The sequence below is a fragment of the Ischnura elegans genome, chromosome X, assembly GCF_921293095.1.
Source record: "Ischnura elegans chromosome X, ioIscEleg1.1, whole genome shotgun sequence".
NCBI classification, from domain to species: domain Eukaryota; kingdom Metazoa; phylum Arthropoda; class Insecta; order Odonata; family Coenagrionidae; genus Ischnura; species Ischnura elegans.
The window spans coordinates 64,505,569-64,519,248 of record NC_060259.1 but is presented as its reverse complement, the minus strand read 5'-3'; the positions used below and the strand labels follow the sequence as shown (position 1 = coordinate 64,519,248).

Below are 13,680 nucleotides of genomic sequence, written 5' to 3'. Positions count from 1 at the left end.
AAATCTCGTCTACTTTTTAAGCGTCTGGGTAATACGTGCGTCCGTGCCCTTAAATCCGTCTATGATTAGAGGTCTTAACCAAAATTTATGTGCAGTCACTTTCGAAAGTTTTAAGACAATGTTTGTGGCGCCACTACTGTTTCCCGGGGAATTTTATTTTCCCCTACTCATATTGTTTTCCCAGGTTACTCTCCGATTATTCCGTACTTGCTCCAGTTTTGACTGTTGGTTTGTATTGCACGTATTATAAGACCTATCCCGAAAGAGGGGCGGATACATATGGGGGCGCCCCCCCCCCCTTGCGGGTCCGCCCGTATTGCCAAACATTGCAAAACCACAATCGTAACTTTTTTATATTATAAGATGGCATTGTCTTTTACATGTGTATCATCACTTTAAATAAAATTTTCTTATACTCTGCCTGTGACTTGATCATTTTTTATTACGATAAAAGTAAAGACAACTCAAGATATATTTTGCGCCCCCCCCCCCCTTGAGTTTTTTCTGTATCCGCTACAGTATGAAATAAATTAAGAAATACAAAATGAGTGTACGACCTGAAAAAAATATGAGAAATATTTTCGACGAGGGGACTCGATCTTACAGTCTCCAGCATCATTATAGTATGTTTACTTCACAAGGCCACCGTATATGCTTTCAGGAGAAGTTTTATAATACGTAAAACACAAATCAACAGTCAAAACCGGAGCTAGTATGCAGTAAATGCTCACGAAATAGTCATTCATATATCGAAACAGAATGATCAATTGGCAAGTAGCATCTCCCTCTGAGTCAATATATCTTCCTGTGCAAACAAAATATTTTCGGCGAGGGGCCAAGGAAAACAAAAAGAGTAGGGGAAACTAAAATTTCTCGAGAATCAGAAGTGGCGCCACAAACTCTGTCCTAAAACTTTTAGAAGTGACTGATTGAACATGATGGTGTGATCTATCAAATTCATAACTTCTTAATGTTATTCCTCGAAATTGTAAATATTATGCTGAAAAAAATGGGAAAAAAGTGGATCGCATTGCACTTATAATCGCACCGCGGACATTTTTGAAAACCGATGAAAATAGGACCGAATCGGCAACAGAAATCAGCTTTTTATGGGACGGAATCGGGCCTCCTTTATGCAGTCCCCTTGGTGGGCACATAGGGCAACACGCATTCCTCGCTAACACGACACCACTCACGAAAGGGGCAGCAAAAGAAGAACATACAAAGTGGTTAGGGTAGTAGACAGAATAAATACAGTCATTGCTATCCAGTTTAAATCATATATTTGTATTGGACACAATACAAAAATTATCAAATTCAAACTAAGCATCCATGCCGTTGTTTAAAAAAAAGGAGTCACTACAAGGTGCACTGTTTACACGGACCGTCTTTCATAACATTCACTGGGTTGCACAGGGTGACTTTTACATTGGGTGCATTGGGCACTGGGAGCTCGCCGAAGAGGAGGGCCGTCTCCGTATCTTTTCGGTCCTCGAAACGGACGAAGGCGTGCATCCCGGAGCTACTTCTATAATGCTGCACTTCCAGTGGCCGACCTGCGCACACTACTAGATCGCTCAACCACTGGAAGGGTTCCGCCTCCCAGGGTAAATCGCGCACCTCTATCCAGTACTCCCCCCACGATTCAGCTTCCGCCCAAAGACTTCCGGCCTCCGCCATTGTAGTGATTAAATTGAAGTTGAGGTTGACTAAAGACGAAAAGAAAGAAGAGAGGGGGATTGAGTACACAATAACAAAATGATGAAATAAAACAGCCAATACCAAAACAAAATGACAACAAAAAAGTATTAAGTGTTTCTTGAAGTTATAGGAGTCGGGGTATTCTTCCGCGCTGGGGAAAAGGGCTACTGGTTCGGGAGGTGTCTTCTGCATATAGTTAGTTGTTTCAGGGGTGACTTTATGGAATGTACTTGACGTAATCAAAAGTAAAGAAAACTTTGTAATTCCACATCAGTATTTTATGTACGACCTAAGTTTCGAATTGGCACGTCATAATCTAATACAGGTACATCTGCACCACACGATGACGTGCCACGAACTAAAAGTAAACGTAAAAAACTAATAAAGCGTTATTAAAATGTTCTTGAAATTTTGGTTTCCTTAACCCTTTCCGTGTTACAACTTGAACGACCGCGGCTTGCCCCCCTCTAGTTTTGATCCTGGGTACGCCCTTGTATATCCATGCTCATTTACGGAATATAAAGAAAAAATTCGGTTGGTCTTCCATTCGCGTAATAATATTCAGAATAAATAACGAAAGATTAATTTTACATTGAAGCTCACCAAATCAACGTAGTTTTGGAGTTTGTGACCACGTCCATTACATTAATTTAGCTGTCCGATGGGCAAAAAATTTTTCACTCAACTAAATTAACGAGAGGTGTAGAGTGTGTCGAGTTATTCCGAGTATCAGATACAAAGAAGGTCATTTACGGTTCCAAAAATGCAAAGTACTCAGATACTGTAGAAATCAAAGGCCATTTCCTTAATCCTTTGTTAAAAGGTGTTGATAGATTGTACTATATGTTCATGAAATTCGTTCTTATTATAGCTTTTTACTGATCAAAACCCAAATAGCTAGAAACGTGTAAGCGATGACGTATAGCCAGGTAAGCAGCATACACCACAAGGCGCAGCAGTTGATAAGACTTGACTCCAAATTGACAAAAGCGTATCAAATTACCAGATTATTGGCAAAAGTGGACCACAATCACGATGACGACGCGATAAGGTCAATAGGGTGCAATAATATAAGGAAAGTTTTGACAGTCATCAAAGACTGATTGCGTAAATTCACTCGTAATGAAGCATGAAGACAGTGAATAAGATAAATTTGAAGGGAAAGTATTTAAAAGAAAAACGAGTAGAAACAAAGAAAAGAATGTAGCGTTTTCTGTAAGAGACCTGACGAGCAAAATGCGTCACCATGCTCGCACTGCATTAGCATTAGTTATTTATCAAAACTAGCTCACTCGGGAAAAGACGTGAATAAACTGCAAAGTCAATATGGTGAAGGTTTTTACCCAGACGTTAGCGAATACGGCTGGGAGCCGCTAGAGACTCGGTGGCTGTGAGCTTGGCTTATATTTCTTGAGCCAATGAGAAAAGATATCTTTAAGAATTCCAGGGAGAACATAATATAAAAGCCCCACTATTTTTCCAGGTACGACTGAAGCCATAAATTAAAATAAATATTTTACCGAACGAATAGATGTGGGAATTCGCTTTCCCCCAAAACGTAGAGGACTTTTCGAGATGCTAGTCGTAATGTCATTTGAGGATTTGCTTTGTAAATGTAAGCGACTGGAGTCCTTAATGTAGAATAGAATAGAATAGAATATTTTTATTTTGCTCTAGGTAGAACCTATGAGAGCAAAAAAATGGAAAATACAGGAAATGTTTTATATCTTAACAAAGGCATTTTGACAAGTAGTTGATATTTATACAAAGGATGTAAAATATTCAATGCTAATAACACAGAAGTATATGTTTTAACTTAGACAGTAATAAACACACACATACATATACATATTTATGTAGAAATTTTTGTTAACATCACAACTTTAAGATAATTACTCTAGTGAGTTTAGGAGACTGAATTAAGCCCAGACTTCAAATACGAGTACAGCCTTCTTTTAAACGACTGAAGTGATTGTGACGACTTTACATTTGGCGGAAGAGAGTTCCAGAATCTAGACGCAGTTGGATAAAAAGATTTGAAATATATATTGGTGCGGGCTTGGGGAATTTGAAGGTCAAAAGCACGGCGGGTGGAAATTCCAGTAACTTTTTTGCGGGGGATGAATAATTCGTACAGGTATACAGGAGTCTGTTTTTGGAATAAGGAGAACAGAAAAGATCCCAGGATATAATCCCTTCGGCTGTGAAGAGGTAACCAATTCAGATCAGTGTAGAATTTGGACAAATGTTCATCTCTACGTAAATCAAATATAAATCTAACACAGGAGTTAATTAACCGTTGCAAACACATTTAAAGTACAATAGGTAAGTCATTATAGACTAGTGGTTGTAATATATGGTTATACAATATGGACATAATGGTTATACAATAATCAATAATGGGGAAGATAACACATGTGACAAGCATAATTCTCGTGGAATTAGGGAGATTTTTCTTTTATAGTTTCAATAAATAAAGAGCCTTATTCCCTTTATTACATACTTCAAGCACATGCTGATCCCATGATAGATCTTACAGTCTTGGTAACCGGCACAGTGGTGGAAACGACACTTAAATTTGGGAGGCAATTGTGTTTAGAAGTCTTTAATTACCAAAAATTAAAGCTTGGGTTTTGTTTGGGTTTAACTGAAGGCAGTTTAATTCAGCCCAGCTCCATATTGAGCGAATTTCTGAGTTAATCATGTGGATTTTGTATGGAAGCTCTTCTACGGTAGAATGAACATATATTTGTAAGTCGTCTGCGTAGAGCATATATTTACAGTGAGTGATGCTCTTAGTCAGATCGAGAGTATACAGAGTGAACAAGAGAGGTCCGAGGACGGAGCCTTGTGGGACACCGCATGAGACCGGGAGCCAAGAAGATATGTCACTACCCTGGCCCTTGACTGCTTGAGTTCTGCCCGTCAAGTAGGAATGGAACCAGTTCAGGGCGGAACTAGAGAAACTGAGGGATTTCAGTTTACGTAAGAGCGGAGAATGGTTCACTCGATCGAATGCCTTGCTGAAATCAAATAATACCATAAGTGTGATCAGTTTGTTGTCGGTGGCGAGACGAATGTCGTGTGTGACTTTGAGCAAGGCAGTCTGGGTACTAAAGCCTTTACGGAAGCCCGACTGATAATAATCAGGTTTATCGTGCAGTTTGAGATATTAAAAAACTTGAGTATGAACAATTCTCTCCAGTGTTTTTGATAGGCCGCAGAGAATTGAGATAGGTCGAAAATCTGAGGGATTTACGGGTTAACTGACCTTGCGTATAGGTGTAATAGGTCGAAAATCTGAGGGATTTACGGGTTAACTGACCTTGCGTATAGGTGTAATAAGGCCCTTTTTCCATACAGCTGGAAAATGAGAGTAAGATAAAGAATGGTTGAAAATTTTTGAGAATATATGGCAGTAGAACATGTGTGGCCTTGTGAACGAACATCATTGAAATTTGGTCGTACCCTAGGGAGTTCGATTTGGTGAGCTTCAGGTGCTTCAAAGCACATTCTGGGGTGATGTATTGAAAGAAGAAATTTTTATCATCGAATGGGAGAGAAAAATCAACAGAATTTGAGGCAGATATTGTCTCGGTGCTTCCACTGGTGGGCAATGAATTGAAAAATTGGTTTATTTGATCTATAGAAATATGGTTAGGCAGTACATTTGAACGCTTTCGTACCAGCCCCAGATTCCTTAGTTCACGCCATGCTGTCTGTTGATTTCTAACTTACGAAAATTTAGAGCTAAAATACTGGCGTTTAGCTTCCGAAATGCGAGCTTTAAGCAAGTTCCGTGAGACCTTGTGTAAATGAAAATCTGAAAGCGTTCTTGAACGAAGGTATGAAAGGCGGAGGCGATTGCTTTTTTGAATTTGTCGACGAATTTCTACATTGCACCAAGGAGCATGAGTACGTTTGGGATAGCACGATACCATAGGAGCAGTGAGATTGATACACTTTAGCATATGAGAGTTTAAATAGTTTACTTTAATGTAGATGTAGATGAAACACAATTGTAAACTTCGTCAAACAAATCTTGGAATTGTTGACAGCCAGTGGCGTAGCCAGGGGGGTTCGGGGGGTCCGTACCCCCCCCCCCCTAAATATAAAAACACAATCATTTTCCTTCATAAAAAAATATTGAAAAATCATGAATTTACAAAATATTTCTTCAGCAAATTTTTTCGCAAATTTTTTCAGCAAGTTTTTTCGATTATGAAAAGTGTTAAAATTATTTTAAAACCCTCTACTTAGTACCCTGTTTTTCAAAAATTTCCCCCCTGGCTTTGGACCCCCTCCCCCCCGAACGAAATTCCTGGCTACGCCACTGTTGACAGCGATTATGATGTATATTGAGCAAACTCACCTTGATTCTGAAAGATCTTCAATAGTGGTCGACTTTATACGTGCGGTTCTCTTCCAGGAGGGCCAGAAGTCACCGTATGCTCGGCTGTACTGCAGAACAGGAGATCTCCGGAATTTACAGCTACATCGTTGAAAGAAAAGAAATACGTAGGTGTGAAAAATAAGCTGGTAGGAAAATTGAGTGGAGAGCTGCCTCAAACTAATCTTAGGATTACTGACCGGCGATGATGATGTTATATTGAGAACACTCACCTTGATTCTCAGTGAATCTTCAATAGTGGTCAGCGCCTTGATATGTGCGGATCACCTCCAGGAGGTCGGCTGAGTTAATGACTAACCACCAGTGTACAGATCACGCTTATATAGGGCCAGAAGTCACCGTATGCACAGTAATCCAAAACAGGATGTCGTAAGAAGCTACATTGCTCTTAGCTGCAGTATCAGGAGTCGGGTGTTTATTTAAAAATAATTTTGCGTGCCTCATTTCTCACACTAACGTGCATCCGGTGCGATCAATATTTATGTTCCACGAGACACGAAATATCTAACTATAAACTTCCTACAGAAATCTGCGGAGGCATGGCACTGCGTAGGTACGCGTATGACACACCATTTAGCCAACTAGCGACTCCTGGTGGCGGGAAGTACATTTGAAAGTCAACAACCATTGAAAAAGTTACAGTCATCGCCAGGACTGGTTTCCTAATAATTGCATATTCCAGGCCCTACCACAACGGTCGCGTTATTCCCCTTGGTATCCCTTTGATGCAGTGGCGGAACAATGGAGGGGGGATCAGTTGGCGAGCCAATTTTTGTATCGACACTAAAATCGTTCATTGTTTCGAGAACTCTCTGTCCATTTCTTAAGATATGGCCGTAAGATGCGTTTTGTCAGGAAGTCATTGTGGAATTTCAGAGCATCAGGGTCTTGTCTTAAATTCAGCCTCCAGGATAAATAATGCAGCAAATATTTTTTTCTGAGTGAATGATTTTGTCCCCAAGTTCAATATTATTTTATAGATAAAAAGTCGTGTAATATTATGAGGAGGCATTATCTATTAAATGGCAGAAGGAGCCTATGTAAAATTTAAAAATAAACAATAAATTTGTAAAACCTCTGGTTATCCAATGTTCTAATGAGTATACAGGGAAGAACGTGTGGTAAATGTGTAACAAACATGAGTAATCTATAAGTCAAAATAGAACTGAGGGTACGATGCACATTCTAAAAAACCTAGAAGTTCCCGTGGAAATACCCCGTTAAGACGGTCAAAGTCATAAAACGACCGTTTTCGCAGTAGAATCCTGGGGGTCAGGGATCGGAGAGTAAAGAAGGTATGAGTCTCAGCTGGTATCTTTCTGGTAGGTGTTTTTGTATGAGTCCCAGGAAAACAACTCACTTTTTCGAGGTTTGAACGCTTTTAATAGAAGTATGGTCTTCGATCGTTTCCAAAGAAAACGAAATGAACTTCAATGAAACGAGCACTTACCTCGGCTGAAAAACCTCTACCGTCTTCTCCATAGACCATTTGAGAATCGGTGTCTTGAAGCAAAACATAAAAACGGTGAATGCAGAGCGTTAAAACCCATACAGTTTCAATAACCTTACCGCGTCACTGCTAATCCAACTCCCGACGCGCGGAGAGGAACCCTGCCGCGCGATCGAGAAATCAATATAATTTCCAGCGTCGGAAACTTATTTCAAAGATAACTGCACAAACACCACAAGAAATCTTCAAAGAATGCCCTCATATAAGTTACTCCGCGTGACTTTACCGAAAACCCATTTGAAACTCTACCTAAATGTAAAACTTTGTCGAAAAACAGTATCCACCATTTTGTAACTGCACGGTAAGAATTTATCGATGATATTCTTTAAGATTACGGAAAACTAAAGAAAATACACCATTCCAACAGACGATGTGGTTTTTTATTCCACAAGAATCCACCTATAACTTCACCATCTACTTACTTTGGAAGATTTTCAGAGAAAATTGAAGACGGGCGTTTTTATGGAAATTTGCTCACGTTTGAGCCTCTGTATCTCAGTAACGGGTAGGAACTTTGTCAAATAAAGTACATATCCTTACATTTCAATCATTGTTTAGTATATCTGCGAAGTGTCTAGTTTATAACTCAAAAAACATCATTTTGTAATTTTGTCCGGCTTTTTCCGATTTCCGCCCACTGTGCGCCGGCCAGCCGCCTTCATCGGAGCGGTGCACCGTTCAACTTAAAACCCTCTAGATGTCGGATAGGCAAGATTTTTTTCCTCCGTCTTGTTGTATATACTCTTCCCAAGGATTCTGCATAGAAATCTTCGATGAGCACGGAGGAGGACAAAACTATATCGACACATTTTACTAAAAATAGGCCCAAAAATAGCTAACATTATAAATAATTAAATATTACTATAAGAAATTTTTATAAACGAACAAAAATTACTATAAAATTATGCAAAAATATGCAAAATTACCGTATGAAAATTGACAGATGGATCCCATCAAATTAAAACAGTCATTTATTAAGTTGAATTCCCTAAAATCGACTATTTAAACGCGTCGGGCGTTTAAGGCTGAACATGCCCATGTTTGACGGGTTACACAGGTCAACATAATAATCAGACAGACCTATCAGGTACGAAATATTGTAGGCCATATCCTGTAGAATCCGAATACATAATTCAAAACTTCCTCGTAAAAAGTCGAAAAAATGAATTTTGGCCAGCTTTTTTCGATTTGGGACCACTGTGCGCCGCCGCCGCGGCCAGAATCGGAGTCGACCGCACGCTCGAAAAAACGATTTAAAATTCGGGGTTTCGCATAGGTGCAAGATTTAAGTATTGATTCACAATGTAGAAGCTTCATATAACGACGTGGTATAAGTTACTTGGCGCAAGTCGGCGAAAGTATCTACTTTTTCTCTACGTTTATGTAAAAAATTGGCTGGAAACAGGCTTTCGTTATATATCTATGGTTAACGATGGAATAAAATCTTTGAAGCCCCTCTCAAAGGACGAAAAGAAAGTATTAATTAGGTTGGTATAATATTTTTGTGAATAAAACTATACATGAAACCACTGAACGAGGATAAAATTGGCAATTTTCAGAAAAAATCGAGGGCGGTCATTTTTCGCTAAATTTGTTCAACTTTGACATAAAATACATTGCACATTGTGAAGGCACAGGAAAGAGATGATCTGCCAAGTTATTCAAAACTTATTTGAGAATATTCATGCGATGTTTCAACTTCCTAGCTCAAAAAAATCCTTTTTGAGGTTTTGGCCAGCGTTTTTTTATTCTAGCCCACTCTGCCTCGGTTGAATCGTTGAGTGATGCTAAGAGATCAATAAGTTAAGGAATCAACTCGAATCCCCTAAATACCTGTCATGTAAGTAGCAATAACTACATGTGGTGGCTCAAGTTTTGATTTATTATTATCAGAAAAATTTTCTAGTATTTATTGCTTCGTATTATAGCAACTTTTTGCTTGCTACATTTATTTCGGTTATCTGTTTGAAAAAACTGACGTGACGGAAGAAAATGAAGGTTTGGATTGAGTTTAGAAAAGCATTCTAGAATCAATTATCAAATACCAAAAACTCAAAAATCGCAGGCTCTTCGAAATAATGGTGGTATTTATGATAATTCGCAGAGACGGACGAAAAATTATCCTATCACCCTTAAGAGCGAACGGTTTGTCGATGGCAAATGAAAATAAATGAAATGTTGAACATTTTACGCACCATAGTATTGAATCAGGAAGTTATTTGCATAAAGAGAGAGCGTGATGTAAAGAAAATTGAAGGAAAATGACTAATCATAACCTCGAAGCCATTTTTTCCACGTCCCGTCACGACACAGCCAGGGATAGGGGCACATCCCCCAGAAGCATTAGTAAATTTAGTTCAAAACGAATTTTTTGAAAAAATGTTCTTTAAATTCAAGGAAAGTGACATTAGTATAAAATATATAATTTAAAGTGCTGTCATAATTTCCTTGAAATTTTGGTTTCTTGGCCTTTTATGTTTTATAACTTTAACGACCACGGCTTGCCCCCCCTCTAGTTTTGATCCTGGGTACGCCCTTGACACAGTCGAGAGCCAGGAGCAATGTTCTCCCGTTCGGTCGATTGAAACTACGAAAGAATGTTTTCCTACCCGATTCAACGCTTCGAAAATCATACGGAGGTATAACTCATACATCCCCCGAGTCTTTCAGGTGAAGTGATCTCGAAGGTTTAGTCATTTGAGGTTTGCCTTCTACCCTCCTCGCAGCTTGGCGCCCTTTCAAACTGGAGTAAAATGGCGCCCGCTTACGTCACCTTGACGGTCTGCTTCGTGCTTCGCGGGACGAATCTGCTTGTTAGTTGCGTTAGGACTATCTCGGGAGGACGTAGGCGGTCCCAAACTATTTCACGTGCCTCGTGTAATAATGTTTGGTTTGTGGAAGAAGTAGAACCAAGGGCGTTCCCAGGATCGTACTTAGGTTTACCCACTTACCCTTTAGGTACCCAGGCGTACCTAGGGGTGGGGGGGCAAGCCATGGTTGTTCAAGTTGTAGATAAGATTTACGCATGGAAAAGGTGAATGAAATCGACATTTTAAGAAAACTGTAACAGCTCTTTATTAGATTTTAAAATTATTTGCTTGAAAAAATATTATTTTCCTCAAAAACATTTGCGATTTTTGCTTCGAGGGGGGGGACGGCTGCCCCCTCCTGTCCCTCGCTGGGTACGCCCAGGAGTAAAACGATATATTTACCTCTATCATCGCCTCGTCTCAGACACGGCACTGATTTCTGTTAGCGAGGATTCTCATCGGAAAGTGTTATTCGGTGATCGAATGCAATGTGTGCACTGATTTTAAGGATTACCGAGTGTTACTGAAGCGTGAATTCAATGAATTTATACTGAATTTATTCTGTACTCCTCGGTTTATCCTGCACTTGGCAAAGGTGAGATGGAGCGCCATGGTCTCAGCCATAGGCGGATCCAGGGGGGGGGCACGGGGGCACGTGCCCCCCCCAGACCCTCAAAAATATGCAAGATTTTTAATACGGTCCCATTATCATTGCATTCGTTTTGTATTGCGAGGTATCCTTGTGCCACACCCAGAACAAAATCCTGGATACGGCCTTGCTTGTGCCCCTCCCAGAAAAAAATCCTGGATCCGCCCCTGGTCTCAGCGATCCTCCTCAACTTTTAATCCTTTCGCACCGGAGCATCGTGGAGGGAAATTCTTTCACTATGCGATCCTTTGAAAATTTTTTGCACTCCCCTTTTATGAAGGTCTCTTACGGAATGCAGACGTTTGCAACCGTCCCAAGGCAAGGACCCAATTAAGCGGGACGGCGATCCCTTTTCTCGGCCGCTGTCCCAGAACATATAAGGATTAGAAAACTCCTTCACAGCGCGAGTTCACATAGCTAACTGACTGTTATAGCCATTTTTATATGAGCAAATATTTGTTGTTCCCATGGATTTTGTAATATATACAGAATAAATTCAGTATAAATTCAGTGAATTGCTCTCCACTCCATCGTATTCAAACACCGTTATCTCTCTCGGACAGGGAACGGGAGTAATGCGAACTGGATTACAAAATGACATCCATGCCAATTACTTGAAGCAGTGTCTTCGCTGAAGATGGCCTATGATACCTACCCTTCAAAGGAGTCTTCTTAATTCTTCCGGCTTGGTGGCGGAGTTCGCAGCCGAATATGGTGAGTAATTCATTCATTGAGATTTCATTCTAGAATAAAATCCTAAAATTATGTCCCCATTACATTCTGATTTATGATGCCGTAGAATGAGTCCATAGCCAGAAATTTATTCGTAAATTGAATGAGGTGCATTTTTGGAGCGGTCTAATTTGGTGGGATTCGATTTAGATAGTGCCAGCAAAAAATTCCGAAGTGTTTGAATCCCCTAGCTAAAGGCTTTTCGAATTTTTAAGGAGGGAGAGAATAAATTGCTGGCCTCCTCCTAACGCATTTTCATTTGTTGAACAATGTATGACAGGAATTCAGTGACATCATCTAGGGGTGTTAAATGGTGATCTTTCATTGCCCTTATTTGGGATTAGCTACGTAAGTTATTGCGTTATCGGCCAGCGGAATTGATTTCTAATTATTTTGCGCATTAAATATCCATTTCTCTTGTATCAATGATGTTGTAGCTTCATCAAGTCAGTGGCGGCGCGTGCATATACGCATGTTAGCTAGTGCACACCCAAAGATGAATGAATTATGAAAGATAACTATTCCTTTAAAACGAGAAGGATAAAAATCCTGACTATTTATGGATGTGATATGAAGCTCCGAACCAAGGGGACTGCATAGAGGAGGCCCAATTCCATCCCATAGAAGGCTGATTTCCGCTGTCACTTCGGTCGCATTTTAATCGGTTTTCAAAAATGTCCGCGGCGCGGCGATGAGTGCAATGCGATCCACTTTTTTCCAATATTTCGTAGTTGGATATTTGTGATTGCGAGGAATAGCATTGAAAAATTATGCGTTTGATAAATCACATCATCATGTACATAAATTTCGGTTAAAAAAACCTGATTATACCTCATTTCCCCGTGGAACTCGGATCAATTTGTATGTCAGCGACACGAGTGGCGACTTTTGTAAACCCAATTAAATACGCGGTTGTTGACAACACATTTATAGGCCGATTTGAGGATCCTCTTTTGTAATATTCGTGCTCCGAACGCTACAGCTATCTCCTTGGCGAATTCACCGCTCTGCAAGTGTGCGATTCCGTGGCATCGCGCCGGGCGCGAATTCGGTCTGTGCGATCGCTTGATGGTGCTAGGTGGCGCGTAAAACCAAGTTGCCCAGCTCTGAGCGCTCTCGTAGTTTTCGTTCCAATAACTTGGAATTTTGATATATGAAATCCAGATCTATTATTTACAGTTTTAAGAAAACTAATTGCTTATACCACAAAAATTGGCGGATTTGTTTTAAAAAACGCAAACTTCGAAACCAATGGGTCAATTGAAAATTGAGCTTGAAAACTGAGCTTGAAATAATTTACATGCACGAGGACTTTCGGAAAGTCTCCAGTGTCGTTGCCCTACTAGCATTCATCGTTGACAATAACATTCAAAACACATTTAGTGAAACAACTAAACTACTGAAAATTCTTGTGACAATTCCGATGACAACTAGTGAGGCAGAGAGGATTTTTTCAACCCTTAAACGTGTAAAAACATTCTTACGTAGCCTGATGGACGATAACAGGCTCACTGCTTTGGCGATGTTGTCAAGTGAAAAAAAGTTCCGGGATGGTATCGAAATTTTCAATGACAAGGCGAAAGAGGTCGCTCGGAAGAAGGATAGGAGAATGAATTTCACCTACCGTCACTAGTAAAGGTGTGGTTAGAATAATTGTCTTCATTAGCATGCTTATATTATTTCTATTCATGGAGTTTTAAGGGTGGAATGTACCAGTGGTATGTCTTACATGCTATGTATTTTATTATGACGAAATATGATGCTCATGGATTAGCATAATATAAAATAATCATCCAGTATCTTCTCTAATGCACACCCTGGATAAATTACCACCAGCCGCCGCTGCATCAAGTTACAGTTGAATTCA

At 39.9% G+C, this 13,680-nt stretch overlaps 1 long non-coding RNA gene across 1 annotated transcript; it reads right to left on the bottom strand.

The window, feature by feature from the left end:
• Positions 1-1,266: 1,266 nt before the first annotated feature.
• On the bottom strand, positions 1,267-6,415 carry LOC124171606. Its single transcript, XR_006867867.1, has 3 exons — positions 6,325-6,415; positions 6,074-6,193; positions 1,267-1,709 (listed from the first exon to the last, which is right to left on the bottom strand). It is a non-coding gene; the product is annotated as an uncharacterized LOC124171606 (long non-coding RNA).
• Between the last annotated feature and the right edge of the window lie 7,265 nt (positions 6,416-13,680).